Raw genomic sequence first — 13,997 nt, 5'->3', positions numbered from 1 at the left:
TTATTATTTTTTGGCGGGGGAAAGGCAATGAGGGTTAAGTGACTTGCTCAAGGTCACACAGCTAGTAAGTGTCAAGTGTCTGAGGCCCGATTTGAACTCAGGTCCTCCTGAATTCAGGGTTGGTGCTTTATCCACTGTGTCACCTAGCTGCCCCTATGGACTTATTTTACATTAATTTCTCCCCTTCATGCACTGTGTTCTAGCTAAGCCGACCTCCTCTTCCCCAAATTCAGTGGTCCATCTCTTAGCACATAGTTATTTCCTTATGTTTGGAACACACTCATGCCCCAATTTAATTCAATAAACATTTTATTAAGTGCCTACCATGTGCCAGGTACCATACTAAGCCCTGAGGATAGATACAAAAAGAGGCAAAAGACAGTCCCTGCCCTCAAAGAGCTTATAATAGGAGGGTGGAGACAAGATACAAATAAATATGCAAAGCAAACTATGTACAAGACAAATAGAAATTTAAAAACGGAATTGAAACACTGGAATTGAGAGGGTTTAGGGAAAGCTTCCTTTCAGTCTCCCAGAATACTTAGCATCCTTCAGATTCTGTTCAGGTGCTTCCTTCTCCAAGAACATTTCATTGGGACCAAAAGTTAATCATTTCTCTCTCTCTCTCTCTCTCCCTCCCTGAGTTACCTTGTATTGACTTATGTATTTATATATTGTATTCCATAGCACATTCTCATAGCAAGAAATAATATATTTTTTTTCTCTTTATCCTCAGAGTCTACTAAATGTTTAATAGGCTTTCCCCTCCTGTGTTTATATGTCTTTGGCTCCATCAAGCTGGGAATTCTTGCCTGGCAGGAAGCATGTTGCCTTTTTCCTCTAGTTAGGGGTTCTTAACTTGGGATTCATAAAAGAAATCCATGAATAGATTTCAGGGGGTCTGTGAACATAAATGGGAAAAATCATTTCTTTGTTTTCTCTAATCTCTAGTTGAAATTAAACATTTCCTTCACTTATTTTAGAACATTATTCTTTTTTTTTTCTGGGGCAACGAGGGCTAAGTGACTTGCCCAGGGTCACACAGCTAGTAAGTGTCAAGTGTCTGAGGCTGGATTTGAACTCAGGTCCTCCTTAATCCAGGTATGGTGCTTTATCCACTTTGCTACCTAGCTGCCCCTAGAACATTATTCTGAGAATGGATTCACATGCCATTGGAGTGAAGTTTTATGACAAAGGTCCTAAAATAAACTTGGGTGGTCTTTGTTTAAATGGTTGCTCTGCTAAGAGTAATGTTTGTTTTTTTAAAAAATATTTATTTTTAAACATTCTTTTTAAATTTTGAGTCCCAAATTCTCTCACCCATCCACCTTCTCCTGCCCACTGAAAAAGCAAATAATATATCAGCTATACTTGTGAAATCATGCCCAATATAGTTCCCCAAAAAGCAAGACAAATAAAGAAAGTGAAAATATTATACTTCAGTTTTCACGGAATCAGTTCCCTTTCTGGAGGTGGAGAGTGCTTTTTTTCCATTATGAGACCTTTGGAATTGTCTTGGATCATTATATTGATCAAAGTAACTATCTTTCTCAATTGTTCATCATCACAACATTGTTGTTACTGTGCACAATGATCTCCTGTTTCTTCTCATTTTTACTGTGCATCAGTTCGTATATTCTTACTATGTTTTGCTGAAACCATCCCTCCCCCCTCGTTTCCCACAGCACAATAGTACTCCATCACAATCATATGGCACAACTTGTTCAGTCATTCCCCAATTGATGAATATCCCCTTGATGTCTAATTCTTTGCCAACATAAAAATAGCTCCTATAAATATTTCTGTAGATGTAGGTCCTTTTCCCTGTCCCTCCACCTTTTTTGGATCTCTTGGGGATACAGACATAGTATATGCACAGTTTCATAGCTCTTTGGGTCTAGTTCCAAATTGTTCTCTAGAATGATTGGATCAGTTAACTACTCCAACAGTACATTAGTGTGCTTAGGGTGGATAGGTGTTCAGAGAAGACTAGTACCTCTGATGTTCCTATTTTTCCCTCAACTCCTCCAGCAATTTTCATTTCTGATAGGTATGAGATGATACCTCAGAATTGTTTTAATTTATCTTTCTCTAATCAATAGTGATTTAGAACATTTTTATATGATTATAGATAGCCTTGATTTATTCTTCTAAAAATTGTCTGTTTATATCTTTTGGCCACTTATCAGTCGGGGAATGGCTTTTATTTTTATAAATTTGACTCAGTTCTTTTATATATACATATTTATGTATATATGTATGTATATGAGTCATATATACATATATATGAAATGAGAACTTTATCAGAGAAAGTTTCTGTAAATATTTTTGATATTACTTCATTATCTAGGGTACCTTTTAGCAAAATGTAGTTTCCCTGATTATCCCTTTTATCAGGTCCATTTTTGTTTTTGTTTTGTCTGAGATCATGATTGTTGCCTTTGCCTTTTTTGTTTGTATGTTTAGCTGAAGCATATTAGATTCTACTCCAGGCCTTTATTTTAACTTTCCATGTGTCTCTTTGTTTCAAGTATATCTCTTGTAAATAACATATAATTGGATTCTGGTTTCTAAAATATTCTATTATCTGCTTCTGTTTTATGGATAAGCCCATTCACATTCACAGTTAGGATCACTGTGTTTTCTCGTCCATCCCATTTTCTTCTGTTTCTGTTTCTTTTTCTTCTTCTTCCTCTCTTTTTATTCTGTTCCTTTTCAAAAGTCTATTATTCGTCTGACCACTGGCTCCTTTTATCAGTCTTCCCTTCTATCATTCCCCCTCCCTTTCTCTTATCTCCTTCCCCTTGTATTTCCCTATTTGGTAAGTTACATTCCTATATACAACTGAGTGTGTATATATATCCGTCCTTCTTTGAACCAATTTTAATAAGAGTGAGATTCACACATTGCCCCCCCCTGAAATTTCCCCCTCAACTGTAAGAGCACTTCCTTGTGTATCTCTTTTATGTGAGAAAATTTTCCCCATTCTACCTCTCTTTTCCCCATTCTCCCAGTGCATCCCTCTTTCTTACACCTTTTTTTTTAGGGGGGGGGGGAATCATTCTAACATAATCGAGTTGTATCCATGCCCTCTTTCTTTGTAAATTCCTTTTAGCAGCCCTAATAATGATAATGGGCAGCTAGGTGGCACTGTACTAAGTGGGCATGAGTCAGGAAGAATCATCTTCCTGAGTTCAAATCTGGCCTCAGACATTTACTAGCTATGTGACACTGGGCAAATCATTTAATCCTGTTTGCCTCAGTTACCTCTTCTTTAAAATGAACTAAATCAGGGCAGCTAGGTGGCGCAGTGGATAGAGCACCGGCCCTGTAGTCAGGAGTACTGTAATGATTGGAATGACACCACCTACTGGAGACTTACTATAGGAAAGCTCCACCATGAGGAGAATGCTTTAGAGGGCAAGGCCATGCGGCTTTTCATTGGCGTCAGGAAGTGATGTTTGCTCATGGGTACTGTCTATCAAGGCTACCAGCCAATCAACTTGAGGAGCCTCCTATTTTCTGGGAGGGGACAGGAAGGAGGAAGGAGGGCCTGGGTGGAGAGCTCTGTGTCTTTTGGGTTCCTGACTTGGTGGTGACGGCAGGAAAAGAAAGAGAGGAGCTGAGGAAAGATAGGATTGCAAGGTTGTAAGAATTCTGTTCTCAATCTTCCTCTTTCTATATTTCAATAAACCCTTAAACATCTAAACTCGTTTTATCAGTGATTTTAGTCAGTTTTCCCCAAAACTGGGGGAACAGATTAGAACCCACATTTAGAATTTTAAATTACACGGTTCCTGGGATCAAATCTGGCCTCAGACACTTAACACTTACTAGCTGTGTGACCCTGGGCAAGTCACTTAACTCCAATTGCCTCACTAAAAATAAATAAATAAATAAAATGAACTAAATCCTGAAGAGCTGAAACAACTGAACAACAAAAATAAGGATAAGGTTCTTAGGAGTTATATGTATCATCCATCCACATAGGAATATAAACAATTTAACTTTATTCAGAGCCTAATAATTACTCTTTCATGCCTACCTTTTTATGCTTCTTTTGAATCTTGTTTTACATCATCAGATTTTCTATTCAAATTTGGTCTTATCATCAAGATTGCAGGAAAATCCTCTATTTCATCAAATATGCATTTCCCCCATGAAGGATCTTACTCAACTTTGCTGAGTAGGTTTTTTTTTTTGTTGTTGTTGTTGTTGTAATCCTAGTGCCTCTGTTTTGTGGAATATCATATTCCAAGTCCTCTGCTCCTTTAACATAGACACTGCTAAATCTTGTGTGATCCTGACTGCAGTGCTACAATATTTGAATTGTTTCTTTCTGGCTGCTTAAAGTATTTTCTTTTTGACCTGGGAGCTCTGGAATTTGATTGTAATGTTTCTAGGAGTTTGCATTTTGGAATCTCTCTCAGGAGATGATTGGTGGATTCTTTCAATTTCTGTTTTATCTTCTGTACCTAAAATATCAAAACAGTTTTCCTTAATAATTTCTTGAAATATAATGTCTGTGGGTTTTTTTTTTTTTGATCATGGCTTTCAGGTAGTCTGATAATTCTTAAATTATCTCTCCTTGATCTATTTTCCAGGTCAGTTGTTTTTTTCTGATGAGATATTTGACATTTTCTTTCATTTTTTCAATTTTGTTTTATTGTTTCTTGATGCCTCATAGAGTTATTAGGTTTCATTTGGACAATTATAATTTTTAAGGAATTATTTTCTTAAGTGAACTTTTGTACCTCTTTTTCTGGCCAGGTTTTTTTTGTTTTTGTTTTTTTTTGGCGGGGCAATGAGGGTTAAGTGACTTGCCCAGGGTCACACAGCTAGTAAGTGTCAAGTGTCTGAGGCTACATTTGAACTCAGGTCCTCCTGAATCCAAGGCCAGTGATTTATCGTCTGAGCCACCTAGCTGCCCACCAGTTTTGTTTTTTTAAGAAGCTCTGGGGGGCGGAGGAAAGGCAGTGAGCTCCCGAACTCATGACACGATTGCTCCAAAAAACATCCAAATAAGGTCATAGGAAAATGCCAGGAGCAGCAAAACTCACAGAAGAATGTGCTGAAATCATCTTCTAACCAAGAACGGCTTGGAAGGTCAGAAGGAGGGAGCTGCTGTGCTAATACAGGAGTCGAGCCAAACCCCACAGTCACCCTAACACAGATTCAGTCTCAGGAAGTCCTCACCAGACAAGGAGACCCCCAGAGCCTGTGAATCAGCTGAAGCACCAGCATTGTCTGGAACTAAGCTCACAGTCTGATGAGAGGGCTGAGCCCTGGGCAGGGGAGAGACTACAGGGGTCTATGCTGGTGCTAAGGCAGAACTTGGATTTTACACCCCTACTGAGAACCAGGTGGTAGGCTCAAGTAGAAGTGGCCCAGGTGGGGGAGGGGCACAGGTTCATCAGAGCTAACAACCACAACACACAAAGCAGGTTGATTGGCAAGTTGGTCTGGGGTCATCTAGGACCAGGAAACAGGCCGGGTGAGGGAAGAACCTGATTCTCCTTAAATCATACCACCTGGGACTTCTTAAGCTTGGGATACTGCAGCCTGGAAAGAGTGCCCCACTTTAAGGAGCTAAAAGTCTACTTAAAGAAAGGCAAGATGAGCCGACAGAGAAAGGTGAGGACCATAGAAAGTTTCTTCAGTAACGAGGAAGACCAAGGGGCACCCTCAGAGGAAGATGTCAACATCGGGGCCCCTATATCTAAAGCTTCCAAGAAAAATACGAATTGGTCTCAGGCCATAGAGGTGCTCAAAAAGGACTTTGAAGATAAAATTAAAGAGGTAGAGGAAAAAATGGAAAGAGAAATGATACAGGAAAGACATGAGAAAAAAGTCAACAGCTTGAAAAGTCAAATGGAAAAGGAGGTACAAAAGCTCTCTGAAAATAATTGCCTAAGAATTAGGATTGAACAAATGGAAGCCAGTGACTTTATGAGAAACCAAGACACAATAAAGCAAATCCAAATGAATAAAAAAAATAGAGGGCAATGTGAAATGTCTTCTGGGAAAAACTGCTGACCTGGAAAATAGGTCCAGGTCATTTGAAAATTATTGGTCTACCTGAAAACCATGATCATGGAAAGAGCTTAGACGCCATCTTCCAAGATATTCTCAGGGAAAATTGCCCTGAAATTCTAGAAGAAGAAGCTAAAATAGAAATCGAAAGAATCCATCCATCACCTCCAGAAAGAGATCCCAAAAAGAAAACTCCTAGGAATATTATAGCCAAATTCCAGAGCTCTCAGGTCAAGGAGAAAATATTGCAAGCTGTCAAAAAGAAAGAATTCAAGTACTGTGGAGCTCCAGTCAGGATAGCACAAGATCTAGCTGCTTCTACATTAAAGGATTGGAGGGCATAGAATATGATATTCCAAAGGGCAAAGGAAATGGGATTACAACCAAGAATCACCTGCCCAGCAAAACTCAGCATTATCTTTCAGTGGAAAAAATGGGACTTTAATGAAAAAGAAGACTTTCAGATATTTGTGATAAAAAGACCTGAACTGAATGGCATATTTGACTTTCAAATACAAAACCCTAGAGAACCATAAAAAAAAAAAAAATTGGAGCTGAGGGACATACTGGGGGTCATACAGTGGGTGACTATCTTGTGTCTGAGGCCAGGTTTTGGCTGGGATCCCCCTGGGTCCAGGGGTGATGATTTGTCCACTGAGCCACTTAGCTAGATGATAACATCTTTAGGGTTAAATTGAGGGGTGAAGGGAATTCATTGGGGGAGGGGGAAGGGCAGAAGCAAAATCCTACGTGAAAGTAACAGGAAAAGGCTTATGGAGTAGGGGAAGAGATGGGAGAGGAGCAGGGGAAGTACATGAATTTTACACTCAATCAGAAAAGGCTCAAAATTCTTAAACTCATCAGAGCTGTCTCAAGGAGGGACTAATAGACACACCCAACTGGGTGGAGTAATCTATTTAATCTGGGCAGTAAATGAGCCTAACAGTCATCAGAATTGGCTCAAAGACCTCAATCTCATTAGAATTGGCTCTAGGAGGGAATAATGTACACACTCAATTGGGTGGAGTAATCTCTCTAACCCTGCAGGAAAATAGGAGGGGAAAGGAATAAAGAGAGAGGGGCAAAAGAAGGAAGGGCAGAGTGGGGGAGGGGACAGACAGAAGCAAATCCCTTTTGAAGAGTGATAGGATGAAAGAAGATGGATAATAGAATAAATATCATGGGGAAGGGAATAGGATGGAAGGGAAACAGTTAACAATAGTAATCATGAAAAAGAGAAAAGGGGGAAAAATTGTACAAAAAATATTTATAGCAACTCTTGGTGGAGGCTAAGAATTGAGAATCAAGGGAACGTCCATCAATTGAGGAATGATGGAAAAAGCTGTGTTATATGGTTGTAGTGGAATGGACTTGTGCTACAGGAAATGACAAACAGAATGATCCCCGAAAAACCTTGAAAGACTAATGAACATCGATGTATAGTGAAGTGAGCAGAGCTGAGAGGACATTGTCTGTAATGACAGCAGTATTGTTCAATGAGTAATTTTGAATGACTTAACTACTCTCAGCAGTGCAATGATCCAAGGCAATCCCAAGGAACTAATGAGGAAGCTTACTATGCACCGCTATAGGAAGAACTCATAAAAAGAACACTTGTGGATTGTACATATATAACCTGATTTAGATCTTATGGAGGGGGGAGGAAAGGGAAGGAGGGAGGGAGAAAAATTTAGAACTCTAAATCTTATGAAAATGAATGTTGAAAACTACCCTTACATGTAAATGGAAAATAAAATAAATGTTTGCTGAAAGAAAAAAAAAAGAGAAATTCTGTTCTTCAGTGAATTTTTTACCTCCTTTCTCATTTGGCCTATTGTGTTTTTTAAGAAGTTCTTTTCTTCAGTGAATACTCATGTCTCTTTGACCAAAATGTTAATTTTCTTTTCATAGTTTTCTTGCATCACTCTCATTGGGGGTAAGGAGGAACTGTCCCAGCTTTAGGGTTTTTCCTCACTGCTGTTTTCAGAGCTTGTTCTGGGGGTCTGAAAGGTTTTGGTGCTTCCAAAGTAGTGCGTTGTGGGGAGAAATATGATTGCTGCTATCCTAGTTTGTGCTATGGTCTTTACTCAGGGAGAGGCTCTGGTCTCCTGCAACCACAAGTACTAGTGCTCCACTTTGCTTTGAAACTGTGATCAGAGTCCTTGCTCCTTTGGGACTGACCCTAGTGCTCCTCTCTTCCCTGGAACTGAGACCCAGAGCTGTGTAAGGGCAATAGAGTTGCCAATCAATACCAGCTGTACCAAATGCCAGAAAAGGGTCCTCTGTAATCTCTTTCTGACCAGTTGTCCAACCTTCTCACTATCCCTGGGCTGAGAGCTTCCAACACTACTGCTGCACAGCTGTTACTGCTACCACATGTGCAGGCTCTGAATAAGCTTCCACCCTGGTGTCACAAACTTCTGCTAACCTCCTAAATTTTCTTGGGCCTAAAAAGTTTCACCTCAATCCTTTGTTGGCTCTGCCACTCCAAACATTATTTTAAAGTTAATTGGAGGGGAATGTTAAGAGAGCTTAGTTGAGTTGCCTCTAATCTGCCATCTTGTCTCTGCCCTCCTAAACAAATTTCCTAGAAATGTGTTTTTTGATTTCTATTCCCTATTGCTAAAAGACACTTAATTTCTATCACTGTAACACTTTTAATTCTTGTCACTTTTTGCCAAAAAATAAAAAGCTAATGTAACTTTGCCTTTTTCTTTTGTCTGTGTGTTTTTATAATATACCATAGATTTAGGCATCCTAATATCTCATCCTATATTAGAGTTAGTATGACCATGTTTATGCCATTTAGTTATCCCAAATTTTTGTTCTTATATAATAACAAGCTTCTTATTTTTTGTTCTGGCAGTATATCCATCTTAAGTATTCTTCCTTTTGGCCATTTTGTTAAGGGTTCTTTTAAAAGAAAACAACAAAATAATTGTTTAATAATAACACAAGTCTTGGTACTATGGTACATAGCAGCACAACAGATCCACATCTGACAATAGGCAATTGAAGGCTGCCAATGTAATTGCACATTAAACCCTTCGATTGTTTCACACAAATCCCATTAACTGAATTTTGGTTTGGCTCAAATGTAATTTGGTATTTTAAAATTCTCATGAAATCAAATTTTGTACTATTCAAACTCACATTGATAGTGAACTAGCTGTGATCCTGTTGTGGAGAAGGACACTAATAACAATATTGAAAAAGGACATGAGGTTAATGTGGTATTGGTATGTCTTGCTTTTGATGAACCCTTGCAAACTTTCTGACTATCACTTCTCATTTTTTTGTTCCTTCATTTTCATGTTTCACTTCTCATTTCTCAGGTTCAAGCCATTCCATTAATAATACAACAATACAAAATGGTAGAATTTTATTTTAATAGATTATACATGTAAAATCACATTAAACATATTTCTGCATTTGTCATGTTGTAAAAGAAGAATTAGAACAAAAGGGGAAAACCTCAATAAAGAAAAAAAAAACAGCCAAAAAGTAGAAACAGTATGGTTCAATCTGCATTCAGAATCCACAGTTTGAGAATTTTTATTCTTACATCAAACTTGAATTGACCTCTTTTCAGCCTTCACCCATTGTTCCAGTTTCTGCCCTTCAGAGCCAACAGAATCAATTTAATCCTTGCACATGACAGCATTTCAAATACTTCAAGACAGCTATCATGTCCCTCTTGAAGCTCCTCTTCTCCACTGGTAGATATCTCTATTTCCTCTAACACATTTTTATGTGGTATCAAGTTAAGGCCCCTTACCATCTTGGCTTATTCCTCCAGATACTATCTTCCCAATGTCCTTGCTAAAATATGGTCAGTCAGATGATCTCAGTTTGACTACTGGCTCTAAAGTGGTTATATGGTCTTGGCCACTTCATTAATGGCTCTGAAGATCATTTCCCTTGGCAGAGAAAATGAAACTTTAAAAAATCATTCCTATTCCCAACTCATGCTATTTTCTCCCTTCTCTATGAAGTCTTTCCAGATAAAATTGATTCTTCTCTCTTCCCTTCCTGACCTCTTTCCCCAATTATCTTATTCAGAGTATTTATTAAATACTGTCTTCCATTGTTTTGTAATTTCATATGTATAAGATTTATGCCTCTGAAAAGACTGTAATCAAATAAAATAATGAATACAAAGTGCTTTGTAATAAAATTTTTATTATATTGTAAACACTGTGAGAGAAGAGACCATGTTTTTTTGTTTTTGTGGTTAGCAGAGCATTCAACCTATATTACTGTAACAAAGTACAACCCTGTAACTTGGGCTAGGCAGCCCAAGTATAACAAATGGACTATGTAACAGGTAATTGTAGATAGATCTTGAATTCTTAATGCAAGAGAAATAGTGTTTCACCCTTGTGGTGACCAGGAAGATGATGGTAGCAGGGTGATCTCTCCCTTACTCTTCTATCTTCAAAAAGCAGGATTATGATATGGGGGAGAAACCGATAGGAGAAAGCACGTGGGTCCTTAGGATTCCTCTGTAAGGAATTACACTTTCACACAAGACCTAATTAGGAATAAAAGAACAGGTTTATTGGGGTACAAGAGAAATCGGCTGGGAGGAATGTTTTGCCAGAACAAAACGCTTTCATCCCCGGCTAACTTGTGGGGTGCCATTTTATAGGGTTTAGATGGGGGTGGGTAAGAGTCTCTTATTGGGTGAAGGGCTGGCGGTCTTTCCGCATTGCGTTGGGGTAGGAAGAATCCCTCGTGAGTGATCTGGTGGTCGGTGTCAACTTTGTTATGATGGGTCTAAGCAGTCTGCTGATGGGTGGTTCCAGGTGGTCTTCTCCTGGATTACCTCATCCAGATGCTTAGGATGACTGGAATGTGGGGGGGTGATGGTCCTGGAGCATGCTCAGTTTGATCTGTGCCGCTTATCTCCATTAGGTGTGTGTGTGTGTGTGTGTCCTTGATTGAGTTCAAGGAGAGGCCTACTTGATTTTAAGGGAAAACCCTTGAGGTTTCAAGGAAAAAGTTCCTTGAACCCCCCAGAGAATTGTTGGTGTGACCGGGGCCCATAACCCTCCCATGACAATTAGGTGTGCAATTATACTGATTACACACCAGATATTGGCTGTCTAGAAGTATGATTCTTTTGGGGGTATTCAGGATAAAAGTCATTTTTGTCTGGTCACTGGGGTTAAGAGTTATTCTGCTCCAGACCTCAGAGGGTGACATTTAGCTTAAACTCTGTTGGTCTAACTTCCTTTTTCCACCATACACTTATTATACAAAAGATAATTACAGATATTGATCAAACATTGTTATAGAAACAAGCTAGTAAAACAGGAGAAAGCTATGCAGATTAGTTTAGGTGGTAGAATACACAAGAGTAAAAAGAAGATTCTGTTAACTGAAGGGAAATGAAATCTCAGCTGAAGGGAGGAGAGAGCAAACTCACCTGAAAAATACCCTTAGTTTCTGGGAGTGCAGACATTGAGAATCTCAAGAGATGTTTGGGATTCCTGGCTTCTTTTTAACATGTCTATAGGGGCGGCTAGGTGGCGCAGTGGATAAAGCACCAGCCCTGGATTCAGGAGTACCTGAGTTCAAATCTGGCCTGAGACACTTGACACTTACTAGCTGTGTGACCCTGGGCAAGTCACTTAACCCCCATTGCCCCTCAAAAAAACCCCAAACAAACCCATGTCTATGGCTCCAAAGAGGCTTCCTTTGTCATTCAATATCTGTGCCTTCTTTTCCTCCCTATCTCTTTCTCTTTTTCCTTCTCTCCCAAACATCTTAGCCAATCAGGAATTAACTCTTTCTACACCTACCCAGCATTATGAGGCTATCCAGGGGACCTTCAAATGCACTTTGATTGTGCCACCTTATGTAGAGTGAAAGTCTGTTGAACTTTAAATTTTAACTTTTTTTTAGTGAATTATAAACCCTTCAAAACCAGAAAAGTTGCATCCACAAGTTTGTTTCTTGTATAATTCAGTACCTAGGTGTTCAATAATTATTTAATAAATAGAGAAGGGAGTCAGTGGAGGGAGAAATATAAACAAGCTTATGTGTGTCCCAAGCTTTCCAACCTTGGATATAGGATGGGGCTGGAAGTGGTGGGAATGGGGACCATAAGTATTGCAGAGAGGTTGTTTTCTCAAGATGAGCCCAAATGGAAGCTGCTGGGCAGAATGACTTGCTTTTCTCCCCAAAATATTGGCACTGAGAGTAGGCTATGTAGTCAGAGTGAAAGAGAAGAAGGAAGAAGAGAAGGAGGAGAAAAAGGAGAAGGAGGGGAGAAAGAGTAGGAAGTGAAGGAGGGGAGAAAGATTTGGAGGAGGAGGGAGAGGAGAAGAACAAGGAACAAAAGGAATAGGGGGAAAAGAAGTGATATTCTATGTAATTCACTAGGTCAGACTTCAGAAAACAAACTCTTTTGCTGAGACTATATTAGAAGTCTTTTAAGTATGGTAGAATTTCTAGAATTTTTGCTATTTTGACCTATTCTCAATGAATGCCAGGCCACTTCCACACCATCATGAAGTATCAGAACAGGACTTTGTGGAAGGTTATAGTATACTGGAAGGAGATAAAATTTATTCATATCCAGGAGAAAAGGATGCTCCATTAGTTTATCAGGGACCAAAAGTCCTTTCATTTTTTTTTTTTTGGAAGGCAGACCTTCTTCCAAGAATGTAAAAATATTAACACTACCATTTTTCTCTTTAATAAATTAAAAAAAACCCTAAACTTAAATTAGAAAACTGTTTTACACTGCAGCAGGAATCTCTTCATTTTTGTTTCAAATTAATATAAAATGTGATTTAGAAATGGTTAGGTGTAGAGGATTGTCATGGGGTGCAGAGCACCCCAGAAGTTCTCTGGGGCACATCAAGGAAACTTCTCCTTGAGAAACTAAACCAGAGGACAGATAACGCCTAGAGAGATAAGCTGAACCAAATCAGACTGAGCTAGCTTTGGATTCCTACCCTTCATTCTGGTCTCCCTTACCCTGGGGAGATAAGTTTGGGTGTGGCTGCGGCCTTTGTGTTCTGAAGAGGGATCCGTAGCCACCCCTCACCCTATTCCTCTAGTCACTACCAGTGGGGGATGGTCCTCCCTAACTAAAGGAACTTTTCACGGGCAAATGGTCCACCCCCATCAGTCCTCTATAAAAGTACCTTCCAGTCTCCTGTTCGAGGAGATTAGGTACCTCTGAGCCATGTGCTTTATGCCAATCTCCCCATAAAAAGTCCAAGGATTTCTTTCATGGTTTCCCTCCCCCCACCCTTCCCTTCCCTTGCTCCTAAATAAACTACCACCTTATTCTAACTACTTTTGCGTGTAAGAGGGTGTAATTCTTTAAAGAGGAATTCCTAAGAATCCCAACCCCTACCCCAACCCGTACCCCATTTCCCACTATATCATTATCATCGGATGAGCCAGGGGGATCTCTTAAAGGACATATTTCCAATTGGAATGCTTATACCTTAATACAAATGCATGTCTGATGGGTTGGCTAAAATGTAGGGTATTGCGTATTTTTCTCTTATACCATATAAATAAAAAAGAATATGGATCAACCAGACAGTGAGAGTGAGACCTAATAGATAAGCAATCTGAGTCCTTCCCTGGTATTTGCAAAATATTGGGGGCAAGGGAAGATTATTGTAGTTACAGGACAAGGGCAAAAAGCTCTGTCTCCCTTCCTCCAGTGTCTTTTTGAGGTCTATCAATGATTAAAGTTAACTGGCATAGCCTGGAGGATGGAAATGAAAGGAATTCTTTCCTCCTCATTTCAGCTAGGAGTGAGGACTGGGAGACTTTCCAGTGAGAGAAAGGGAGGAAGTTGAGCAGGAAAGTTCTTGACAGCCCTCTGAGAGGGTAATGTGTTATTGGTTGTGGTATGGTAAAACCTATCTAAGGAAACAACAACCTGAAAAAGTATTGATTAGATTTTGAATGTGTTGGTCTAGGATAGTCTC

Source organism: Dromiciops gliroides, chromosome 4, assembly GCF_019393635.1.
Source record: "Dromiciops gliroides isolate mDroGli1 chromosome 4, mDroGli1.pri, whole genome shotgun sequence".
In the NCBI taxonomy this organism is placed as follows: Eukaryota; Metazoa; Chordata; class Mammalia; order Microbiotheria; family Microbiotheriidae; genus Dromiciops; species Dromiciops gliroides.
This window is presented reverse-complemented; position numbering follows the sequence as displayed.